This window comes from Neomonachus schauinslandi, chromosome 4 (genome assembly GCF_002201575.2).
Source record: "Neomonachus schauinslandi chromosome 4, ASM220157v2, whole genome shotgun sequence".
In the NCBI taxonomy this organism is placed as follows: Eukaryota; Metazoa; Chordata; class Mammalia; order Carnivora; family Phocidae; genus Neomonachus; species Neomonachus schauinslandi.
Window position 1 is genome coordinate 93,495,256 of NC_058406.1, and position 11,620 is coordinate 93,506,875.

Genomic DNA, 11,620 nt, shown 5'->3' on the forward strand with positions numbered 1-11,620 from the left:
TTTTTTTTTTTTTTTAGAGAGGGGGAGAGAGGAGGGGTGGGGGAGGGGCAGACGGAAAGGGAGAGAGAGAATCTTTTTTGTCTTTTAAGATTTTATTTATTTATTTGAGAGAGAGAGAGCACAAGCAGGGGGGAAGGGGCAGAGGGAGAGAGAGAAGCAGACTCCCCACTGAGCAGGGAGCCTGACATGGGGCTTGATCCCAGGATCCTGAGATCATGAGCTGAGCCCAAGGCAGACGCTTAACTGCCTGAGCCACCCAGGCACCCAAAGAGAGACTCTTTTTTTTTTTTTAACAATTTCTTTTTAAGATTTTATTTATTTATTTGCTAGAGAGAGAGAGAGTGAGAGTGCAAGCAGGGGAAGGGGCAGAGGCAGAGGGAGAAGCAGACTCCCCGCTGAGCAGGGAGCCTGATGTGTGACTCCATCCCAGGACCCAGGGATCATGACCCGAGCTGAAGGCAGCTGCTTAACCGACTGAGCCACCCAGGCATCCCAAGAGAGAGAATCTTAAGCAGGCTCCACACCCAGTGCAGAGCCTGACTCGGGGCTTGATCCCACAGCCCTGAGATCTTGACCTGAGCCAAAATCAAGAGCTGGACGCTTAACTGACTAAGCCACCCAGGTGCCCTGAGATAGTTTTTCTTTTTAATCATGGACATATTCAGCTATAAATTTCCCTCTAAGTACTATTTTAGCTGTATCCCAGAAGTTTTGGCATTTTGTGCTTCTGTTTTCCTTCATCTCAATGTGTTCCATAATTTCCCTTATGATTTCTTCTTTGAACTACTGGTTATTTAGGAATGTGTTAATTTCCATATATTTGTTCATTTCCCCAATTTTTTTCTATTGTTGAGTTCTAATTTCATTTCATTGTGGTCAGAGAACACATTGGAGTCCTTTTAAATTTATTGAGACATATTTGTGGCCTAATACATTGCTCTATCCTGGAAAAGGTTCCATGAATACTTCAGTGTATATTCTGCTGTTGTTGGGTGAAGTGTTCTATGAATGTTTTTGGTTTACTCATAGTGTTGTTCAAGTCTTCTATATCCTTCTTGATTTTCTATGTAGTTGTTCCACTAACACTCTGTTGAATCTCCAACTATTATTATTGAATTGTCTATTTTTCCCTTTAATTTCATCAGTTTTTGCTTCATGTACTTTGGGGTTTTCTTGTTATATTTATATGTATTTATAATTGTTATGTCTTCCTGATGGATTGACACTTTCATCATGTTTAAAATGTCCTTCTTAGTGTCTAGTCACAACTTTTGTCTTAAAATCTATTTTGCCTGTTATTCTCACAGTCATTCTTGGTTTCCTTTGGTTACTGTTTACATGGCATATCTTTTTTCTTATTTTTTTAAGTTTTTATTTATTTATTTGAGAGAGAGAGAGAGTATGAGCAGGGGAAAGGGGCAGAAGGAGAGGATTTGTATGAAACCACAAAAGACCCCAAAATAGGTGGCTGGGGTAGACATTGGGGAGGGTATGTGCTATGGTGAGCGCTGTGAATTGTGCAAGACTGTTGAATCACAGATCTATACCTCTGAAACAAATAATATATTATATGTTAAAAAAAAAAAAGAAGAGGAAGAAGATAGCAGGAGGGGAAGAATGAAGGGGGGGAAATCAGAGGGGGAGACGAACCATGAGAGACTATGGACTCTGAGAAACAAACTGAGGGTTCTAGAGGGGAGGGGGATGGGGGGATGGGTTAGCCTGGTGATGGGTATTAAAGAGGGCATGTTCTGCATGGAGCACTGGGTGTTATATGCAAACAATGAATCATGGAACACTACATCAAAAACTAATGATGTAGGGTGCCTGGGTGGCTCAGTTGGTTAAGCAACTGCCTTCAGCTCAGGTCATGATCCTGGAGTCCCTGGATCGAGTCCCGCATCGGGCTCCCTGCTCGGCAGGGAGTCTGCTTCTCCCTCTGACCCTCCCCCCCTCTCATGTGCTCTCTCTCATTCTCTCTCTCTCAAATAAATAAATAAAATCTTTAAAAAAAACCCAAAAAACTAATGATGTAATGTATGGTGATTAACATAACATAAAAAAAAAAAAGACTCCAAAATAGCCACAGCAATCTTGAAAAAGAAGAACAAAGCTGGAGGTGTCACAATCCCAGATTTCAAGGAGAGGAAGCCTGACATAGGGCTCAATCCCAGGACCCTGAGATCATGACCTGAGCCAAAGGCAGACACTTAACTGACTGAGCCACCCAGGCACCCCTCATCTGTTTACTTTAAACCAGTCTATGTCTTTGAATCTAAAGTGCATATCTTGTAACATATAGTCAAATCATTTAAAAAAATAAAAAATTCTTCCCATTTACAATTTGCACCAAAAATAATAAAATATCTAGGAATAAACTTAACCAAGGAGGTGAAAGACCTGTACTCTGAAAACTATAAGACAATGATGAAAGAAATTAAAGATGACAGAAACAAATGGAAAGATATTCCATAATCCAGATACTCATGGATTGGGAGAATATTGTTAAAATGTCTATACTACCCAAAGCAATCTACAGATCTAATGCAATCCCTATCAAAATATCAACATTTTTCACAGAACTAGAACAAATAATCCTAAAATTTGTATGGAACCACAAAAGACCTCAAAATAGCGACAGCAATCTTGAAAAAGAAGAACAAAACTGGAGGTATCACAATTCCAGATTTCAAGTTATATTACTAAGCTATAGTAATCAAAACAGTATGAAACAGACACAGATCAATGGAACAGAATAGAAAGCCCAGAAAAAAACCATGATTATATGGCCAAGTAATCTACAACAAAGGAGGCAAGAATATACAATGGGGAAAAGACAGTCTCTTCAACAAATGGTGCTGGGAAAACTGGACAGCTACATATGAAAGAATGAAACTGGAGCATTTTCTTACACCATACACAAAAAAGAAACTCAAAATGGAGTAAAGACCTAATATGAGACCTGAAGCCATAAAAATCCTAGAAGAGAGCACAGGCAGTAATTTCTATGACATCAGTCATAGCAACATTTTTCTAAATGTCTCCTAAGGCAAGAGAAACAAAAGCAAAAATAAACTATAAGGACTACATCAGAATAAAAATCTTCTGCACAGCAAAGGAAACAATCAACACAACAAAAAGATAACCTACTGAATGGGAGAAGATATTTGCAAGTGACATGTCTAATAAAGGGTTAGTATCTAAAATGTATAAAGAACTTACACAACTCAACACCAAAAAAACCAAATAATCCAGTTGAAAAATGAACAGAAGACATGAACAGACATTTCTCCAAAGAAGACATTTGCTGTAATTACTGATAAGATAGGATTTAAGTCTGCTATTTTCCATGTGTTTTCTCTATGTCTAATGTCTTTTTTGTTTCTCTATTCCTCCATCACAATCTTCTTTTGTGTCAGATAGATATTTTTAGTGTGCCCCTTTAATTACCTTGTTTACTTCACCATATTTTTGCTATTCTCTTAGTGGTTGTCCTGTGGATTGCAGTTAGTATCTTTTTTTTTTTTTTTAAAGATTTTATTTATTTATTTGACAGAGAGATAGAGAGAGAACACAAGTAGGCAGAGAAGCAGGCAGAGGGAGAGGGAGAAGCAGGCTCCCCGCAGAGCAGGGAGCCCGATGCGGGACTCGATCCCAGGACCCTGGGATCATGACCTGAACCGAAGGCAGCCGCTTAACCGACTGAGCCACCCAGGCGCCCAGTATCTTTTTTTTCTTTTTTTTAAGATTTATTTATTTGTGTGTGTGTGTGAGAGAGAGAGGAGAAAGAGAGAGAGAGAGAGAGCACATGCAGAGAGGAGGGGCAGAAGAAGAGGGAGAGAGAGAATCCCAAGCAGATTCCTTGCTGAGCACAGAGCCCCGCACAGGGCTCAGTCTCATGACCCATGAGATCATGACCTGAGCAAAATCAAGAGTCGGACGCTTAACCAACTGTGCCATCGAGGCACCCTGCAATTAATATCTTAACCTAAAACAATCTAGTGTGGATTAATACCAACTTAATTGCAATAGTGTACAAAAACTGTGCTCCTATACATCCCCCCCGTTTTTACAGTATTTTTACTACACAAATTACATCTTTATACATTATAAGCCCATAAACAGTTTTATGATTATTGCTTTATATATTGTCTTTCAAATCAGGTAGAAGAAAAAAAGTTACAAATAAAAAATACATTTATACTGTCTTTTACATTTACTTATGTAGTTACCTTTACTGGTGGTCTGTATTTCTTCGTGTGGATTTGAGTTACTGTCTAGTGTCCTTTCAATGCAACCTGAAGGATAACTTTTGGTATTTTTTGTAGTGCAGGATGGCAAGCAGTGAATTCTCTCAGTTTTTGTTTATGTGGGAATGTTTTACCCTTTTCTTCATTTTTGAAGGACAGTTGTACTGGGTATAGAATTCTTGGTTGACAGTTTTTTTTCTTTCAGCACTTGGAATATTCCATCACACTGTCCTCTGGTTTCCATAGTTTCTTTCTTTCTTTCTTTTTTTCTTTTCTTTTTTTAGAGAGAGAGAGAGAATGTGAGCATGAGTGCGGGAGAGGGGCAGAGGTGGAGAGAGAGAGAGAGAGAAAGAATCCCAAGCAAACCTCTGTGCTGAGTATGGAGCCTGACTCAGGGCTGGATCCCATGACCCTGAGATCACCACCCGAACTGAAATCAAGAATCAAATGCTCAATTGACTGAGCCACCCAGACGCCCCTGGTTTCCATGGTTTCTAATAAAAAACTAGTTGTTAGGGGCACATGGGCAGCTCAGAGTGTTGAGTGTCTGATTTCAGATCAGGTCATGATCCCAGGGTCCTGGGATTGAGCCCTGTGTCAGGCTCCCTGCTCAGCTCCCTCTCCTTTTGCGCCCCCCCCACCCAGCTTGTGTGCACTTGCTCTCTCTCTCAAATAAAAATAAAAATCTTAAAAAAAAAAAAACTAGCTGTTAATCTTATTGAGAATCATTTGTGATGAGTCGCTTCTGTCTTGCTACTTTCAAAATTCTTTGTCTTTGACTTTTGGGAAGATTGTAATGTGTCTCTTTGTGGATCTCTGAGTTTATTCTACTTAGAGTTTGTGGAGCTTCCTGGATATGTAGGTTGTTTTTCATCAAATTTGCAGAATTTTTGGCCATTATTTCTTCAAATTTTTTTTTAAGATTTTTTTTTTATTTATTTATCTGAGACAGAGAGAATGAGAGAGACAGAGAGCACATGAGAGGGGGGAGGGTCACAGGGAGAAGCAGACTCCCTGCCGAGCAGGGAGCCCGATGCGGGACTCGATCCAGGAACTCCAGGATCATGACCTGAGCCAAAGGCAGTCGCTTAACCAACTGAGCCACCCAGGCGCCCTATTTCTTCAAATTTTTTTCCTTCCCCTTTCTCTCCTTTTCTTCTGAGGTTCCTATCATGCACATGTTTGTACAGCTGATGTTCCATAGGTCTCTAGGGTTCTATTCATTGTTCTTCATTCTCTTTTCTTCTTTTTTTTTTTCTTTGACTCGATAATCTCAATTGACCTATGTTTAGATTCACTGAATCTTTCTTCTTCCAGCTCAAGTCAGCTTATAGGGCCCTCTCATAAGTATTTCATTCAGTTATTGTAGTTTTCAGCTCCAAACTTGTATCTGGTTCTTTTTTATAATTACTCTTTATTGATTGTCTCTATTTGGTAAGACATTGCTCTCATACTTTGTTTCAGTTCTTTGACATGGTTTTCTGTAATTATTGGAACATATTCATAATAGATAACTTAAAAGATTTTGTCTAGTAAGTCCAACATCTGGCCTTCCTTAGGGATAGTATCTATTGAATGACTTTTCTTCCTGTGTTTAGATCATACTTCCTGTTTCTTTTGTGTCTCATATTTTTAGTGTTGTTCTTGATAACTGGACATTTTATATAACATATGTGGCAGCTCTGGGAATTAGATTCCTTCCCTCCCCAGGGTTAGTTGTAATTGTTGTTTGTGGTTTGTGTTAATGCTGCTATTGCCTTTTGTTTAAGGACTTCCTGAACAAAGTCTGTAAAGTTTGTAGTTGTTGGGTTTTTGTTTATTTGATTTGTTTTGTTACATGTGGCCACTGAAATCTTTGCTTAGTTTAGCTTATTGGTTAAGTCAACAATTGGACAAAGACTTCCTGAAATGCCTTGAATCAGGATATCACCTAGGCATTGCCAAAGGGCATTATGTGTGTGGTGGGGCATGTTTTCAACTCTCTAGCAGGCAGCTTACACCTCTGCCTTAGTCTTCGGTTCCTGCTTATACAGAGCTTCAACGTCAGGCAGTGGTGGGAAATTCAGGCCTTCCTGAGCATAGGTACAGTCTTGCACATGTGCATGATCTTCTAGAGTCCCAGGATTATGTCAGAGCTTTTCAAAATCCCCTATGGACATCTTATTCCCAAGATTTTCCTTTTAAGTGTTTGGTCAGCTTTTTGTTTGCCCCAGTTGTTTTCCAACTTAGGCAGTTGAGATGCTAAATAATTGCCTCTGCTTGTTTTCAACAAATGTCCTGGGGAAAAGGCTGTTTACACTGAGCACACTCTGAATCGGGTCAAATAAAGATAAGTCCTCTGATTAGGGGTTAACAGGGAATGCCAGACATGTTAAATAATGACAATTCTCTGAGAATGGGGCTTTTTAGAGGGTTCCAAACCCATTCTGCCCCACTAGGGGCTACTAGGCTGCTGGTTTTCATGGTTACTGTGATTGTGAAGTTATTTGTTTTTAATAATTTTACAGAATTGGGAAGAGAAGGATGGAAATAGGTCATGTTTAAACACCACAAATCTTGGGGCACCTGGGTGGCTCAGTTGTTAAGCTTCTGCCTTCAGCTCAGGTCATGATCCCAGGGTCCTGGGATCGAGCCCCGCATCGGGCCCCCTGCTCAGCCAGGAGTCTGCTTCTCCCTCTCCCATTCCCCCTGTTTGTGTTCCCTCTCTCTCTGTGTCTCTCTCTGTCAAATAAATATTAAAAAAAAATAATAATAAAATAATAAAATAAATGAGAGGGTGGGGGGAGGGGCAGAGGGAGAAAGAGAGAATCTCAAGTAGACTCCCTGCTGAGTGCAGAGCCCGACTTGGGGCTCAATCTCATGCCCCTTACCTGGGATTGTTTAGTTTGGTTTCCTCCTTTCTAATTCTCACACCTTTTTTCCCTATTTTATTGTGCTGGGTTCACTATCCATTACAACATTAGATAAAAATGGTAATGTTGGTGTATTAGTTTACTAAGGCTGCCATAATAAAATACCATAGACTAAGCGGCTTAAACAACAGAAATTTCTTTTCTTACAATTCTGGAGGCTAGCAGTCCAAGATCAAATGTCAGGAGGTTTGATTTCTTTTGAGGCCTCTGTCCTTGGTTTGTAGATGGCTACCCTATTACTATCTATTCACATTGTTCTCTCTCTGTGCGTGCAAGGTCTGGTGTCTCTCCTCTTTTTTTTTTTTTTTTTAAGATTTTATTTGAGAGAGAGCACGCGTGCATGTGCACGAGTGCAGGGAGGGGAAGAAGGAGAGGGAGAAGCAGGCTCCATGTTCAGTGGGGCTCAATCCCAGGATCCTGAGATCATGAACTGAGCCCAAATCAGACGCTTAAAGGACTGAGCCACCCAGACACCCCTCTCTCCTCTTTTCATAAGGATACTAGTCACATTGGATTAGGGCCTACCCATGTAACATCATTTTACCATAATTAAGTCTTTAAAGGCTCTATCTCCAAATATAGTCATATTCTGAGGTACTGGGGGTTAGGATTTCAACATATGAATTTTGAGGTGACACAATTCAGCCCTTATTTTGTGATTTTAAAGGTAATGTATACAATGTTTCATCATCAACAAAAGTATTTACTCCAGAGTTTGGTAGATACACTATCAGATATAGGAAGTTTTATTCCTAGCTGATTAAGAATTTATTTTAAGTTCAGTAACCACTGAATTGTTTAAAAAAAAATGCCTTCACATGATATTTCTTCTTTCATCTGTAAAAGTATTAATAACATTAATATATTCTTATATGTTAAACCACCTTGCATTCCTAGGATATTCCCAACTTGATCACAATATATTATCTTTTTAATACATTTTTTTATTATGTTATGTTAATCACCATACATTACATCATTAGTTTTTGATGCAGTGTTCCATGATTCATTGTTTGCATATAACACCCAGTGCTCCATGCAGAACATGCCCTCTTTAATACCCATCACCAGGCTAACCCATCCTCCCACCCCCCCCTCCCCTCTAGAACCCTCAGTTTGTTTTTCAGAGTCTATTGCCTCTCATGGCTCATCTCCCCCTCTGATTCCCCCCCTTCATTCTTCCCCTCCTGCTATCTTCTTCTTCTTCTTCTTCTTTTTTTTAACATATATTATTTGTTTCAGAGGTACAGATCTGTGATTCAACAGTCTTGCAGAATTCACAGTGCTCACCATAGCACATACCCTCCCCAATGTCTATCACCCAGCCACCCCATCCCTCCCACCCCCCTTTTTAATACATTTCTAAATTAAATTTGCTAATGTTTAGTTTGGATTTTTTTGAACTGTGTCTATAAGTGATTTGAAAACATAATTTTCCCTTATCATACTGACCTTTTCTGATTTCAGTATCAATATTATATTACAGTCACAAAGTGAGTTTAGAGATGTTCTTTTCCCTCATCTCAGGAAGAAATTATACAAGATTGGAATGATCTGTTCTTGAAAGACTGGTAGAATTTACTTCTAAAAACACCTAGACATTGTTTTGTTTTTTGGGGGGGAGATTTCAAATCATCTACTTCAATTTCCTTAACAATTTTGGTCTCTCTTCATTCCTACTATGGCATTTGTGTTTTTTTGTTTTTTTAAAGATTTTATTTATTTATTTGAGAGAGAGTAAGAGAGAAAGCACAAATGGGGGGAGGGGCAGAGGGCGAGGGAGAAGCAGACTCCCCGCTGAGTGGGGAGCCCGACGCAGGGCTCAATCCCAGGACCTCGGGATCATGACCTGAGCCAAAGGCAGACACCCAATGACTGAGCCATCCAGGCGCCCCCCTACTATGGCATTTTGAATTTGTCTTCATATTTTTCTATAACTTCTTCCATTTTCTCAAGGTTTTCAAATTTACAGGCACAGAATTTTTATATTTTAATCTCTTTATGGGTTTGTAGTTATATGCCCTTTATCATTAATATATGGATCTTCTTTCCCCCCATTAATCTTAGGAGTTTATCTATTTTACCAGTTTTCTTCAAAGAACATTCTCAGTTTAGTATGCAAGGCTTTATCTTGGGGTTGTGAGTTTAAACCCCAAGTTGGGCATAGAGTTTACTTAAAAAAAAAGACCATTCTCAGTTTTATTGACTTTTTATTGTTCTCCCACCCCCTTTTTCATTGATTTCTGCTACTACTTTTATAATCATTCTTATGCTTACAGTTTTGTAATTTAATCTGTTCTATTTCAAACATAAGGTGTATAGTTGGCCAATTAGCCCTCCTTTCCCATATAAGCATTTAAGACTACATATTTCCCTCTGTGTTTCACTTTACTGTATACTATTTTTTTTAAGATTTTATTTATTTGAGAGAGAGAGAGTGCACAAGCTGGGGGGAGAGGCAGAGGGAGAGGGAGAAGCAGACTCCCCCTGAGCAGGGAGCCTGATGCAGGGTTCGATCCTAGGACCCTGAGATCATGGCAGCCAAAGGCAGCCACTTAACTGACTGAGCCACCCAGGCACCCCTACTATCTATTTTTTAAGGATTTATTTATTTTAGACAGAGAGAGAGCATGGGGTTGGGGGGGCAGAGAGCCCAATGTGGGGCTCGATCTCACAACCCTAAGATCATGAGCCAAAACCAAGAGTTGGACACTTAACCAACTATGCCACCCAGGTGCCCCAAGTATCTATTTTTAAGTATTTTCACTATTGTTTGTTCCATTTCGCTATTGTTTTTTCCACTATTGTTTTAAAAATTCCCATTGTGATTTCTTCTTTGACACAGACCAGTTATTTAGAGTTCTTTAAATCTTCAAAGGAAGTATTTTGTTTTGTTTTATTGACTTATGATTAACAACATTGTGGTAAGATGACCTGGTTGGTGCAATTTGATTCTTTGGTATTTTATGAGACTGGCATTTATGGGCTGGTACATTAATATCTGAAAATATTCCATGTATGTTTGAATGTACATTTTTTAGCTGTTGGGTTTGAATTGCTTATTTGTTGGATCAAACTTTTTATTCAAGTCTTCTAAATCTTTACCAGTTTTCTATTTCCTGCTTCATGTATCAATAAGTGAAGAGAAGTATGTTGAAATCTCCCAATGATGATGTGTTTCTCAATTTTTCCATCTGGTGCTCGCTTCAGCAGCACATATACTAAATTTGGAAGATATAGAGAAGATTAGCATTGTCCCTGCACAAGGATAGCACACAAATTCATGAAGCATTCCCATATTTAAAAATTATTTTTCCCATGTTGTTCTTTTGGTAATGTTTATGAGCTTAGGTGGTAGACCTTAATCTCTGAGAAACCTGAGGGCCCAAATTGAGGGCACTTTCTTCCAGAAAGAAATATGCATCTCCCAGAAGCTAGGGAACATTAAGGACCTGGATGACTTTAGCCTCTGCTGGGATCCCTGGCTTAATGTGGGGGCTATGGTTATCTTTCCTTTGCTCCTGGTCCCAGGCTTATCTCCCAACTACTAGTCCACATATCCAAGGCACAGCATAGAGTAAATGCAATTCAAACATTTGAGTGACTCCATTTAATTTACTAAAGGCAATTTAATTAAAATATGGTTCCTGCTCCCAAGGAATTTGTAATTTGATGGCAGATGACAGATAATTATTGTGCTGGATACTTTCACCAGCCTTGTTTGACAAACTTCATGTGTCCTTGCTTTAACATTAATTCATCATCCATTGTTCAAATCGTTGAAAATGCAGTCTTAAATGCTCTTTTTGACTTCTCTCTCGATTTTCTTCCTTTCTCACAGGCCATTTACTCCTTTTCAGTTTGATTCAATGACTCCATTTCTTCTGCTTACTTTATATTAATTAGGTTGGCAAGTGACCAAATACATAATCCACTCTGACTTGAACAAAAATAAAATGCTTAAGGTTCATGTAACCAAGAAATCTAATGTGGGGGTTCAGACTTTGGCACAGCCTGCTCCAAGGACCAAATGATGTGGTCAGCAATAGCAATATTTTCCTCTTTGTAGTTCTACTTTCTTCTGCATTGTTTCCACTCTTAGGCCCGCAACTCACTGAAGCAAGATGAGTGCCAGTAACTCCAAGCCTACACACTCCACAACAATCCTAGCTGCTGCTGCTTTTTTTTTTTTTTTTTTTTACAATCCTAGCTTCTTTCCAGGCAACAGAATTCCCAGAATGTTCACTCTAGCAACATAATTAGTAAGAGCTTGTTTCAATCAGGGCTAGTCACTGTGGAAGCCTTGACTGCCTGGATCTAATTCACACACCTGCTTCTGAAGCCTGGGATCCAGTCACAGAATGGAAAGAATGGAAAGCCAGTTTTTAAATGCTACAAAGGCCCTATATCATTTTCCTTACTTTATTTCCTACTTTCGTCCCCCGTGGCTCATATCAC

General features: G+C 39.3%; 1 non-coding gene across 1 annotated transcript; it reads left to right on the top strand.

The window, feature by feature from the left end:
* The first annotated feature begins 10,359 nt into the window (after positions 1-10,359).
* LOC123324678 lies at positions 10,360-10,465 on the top strand. Its single transcript, XR_006539955.1, has one exon. It is a non-coding gene; the product is annotated as a U6 spliceosomal RNA (small nuclear RNA).
* The last annotated feature ends 1,155 nt before the right edge of the window (positions 10,466-11,620 follow it).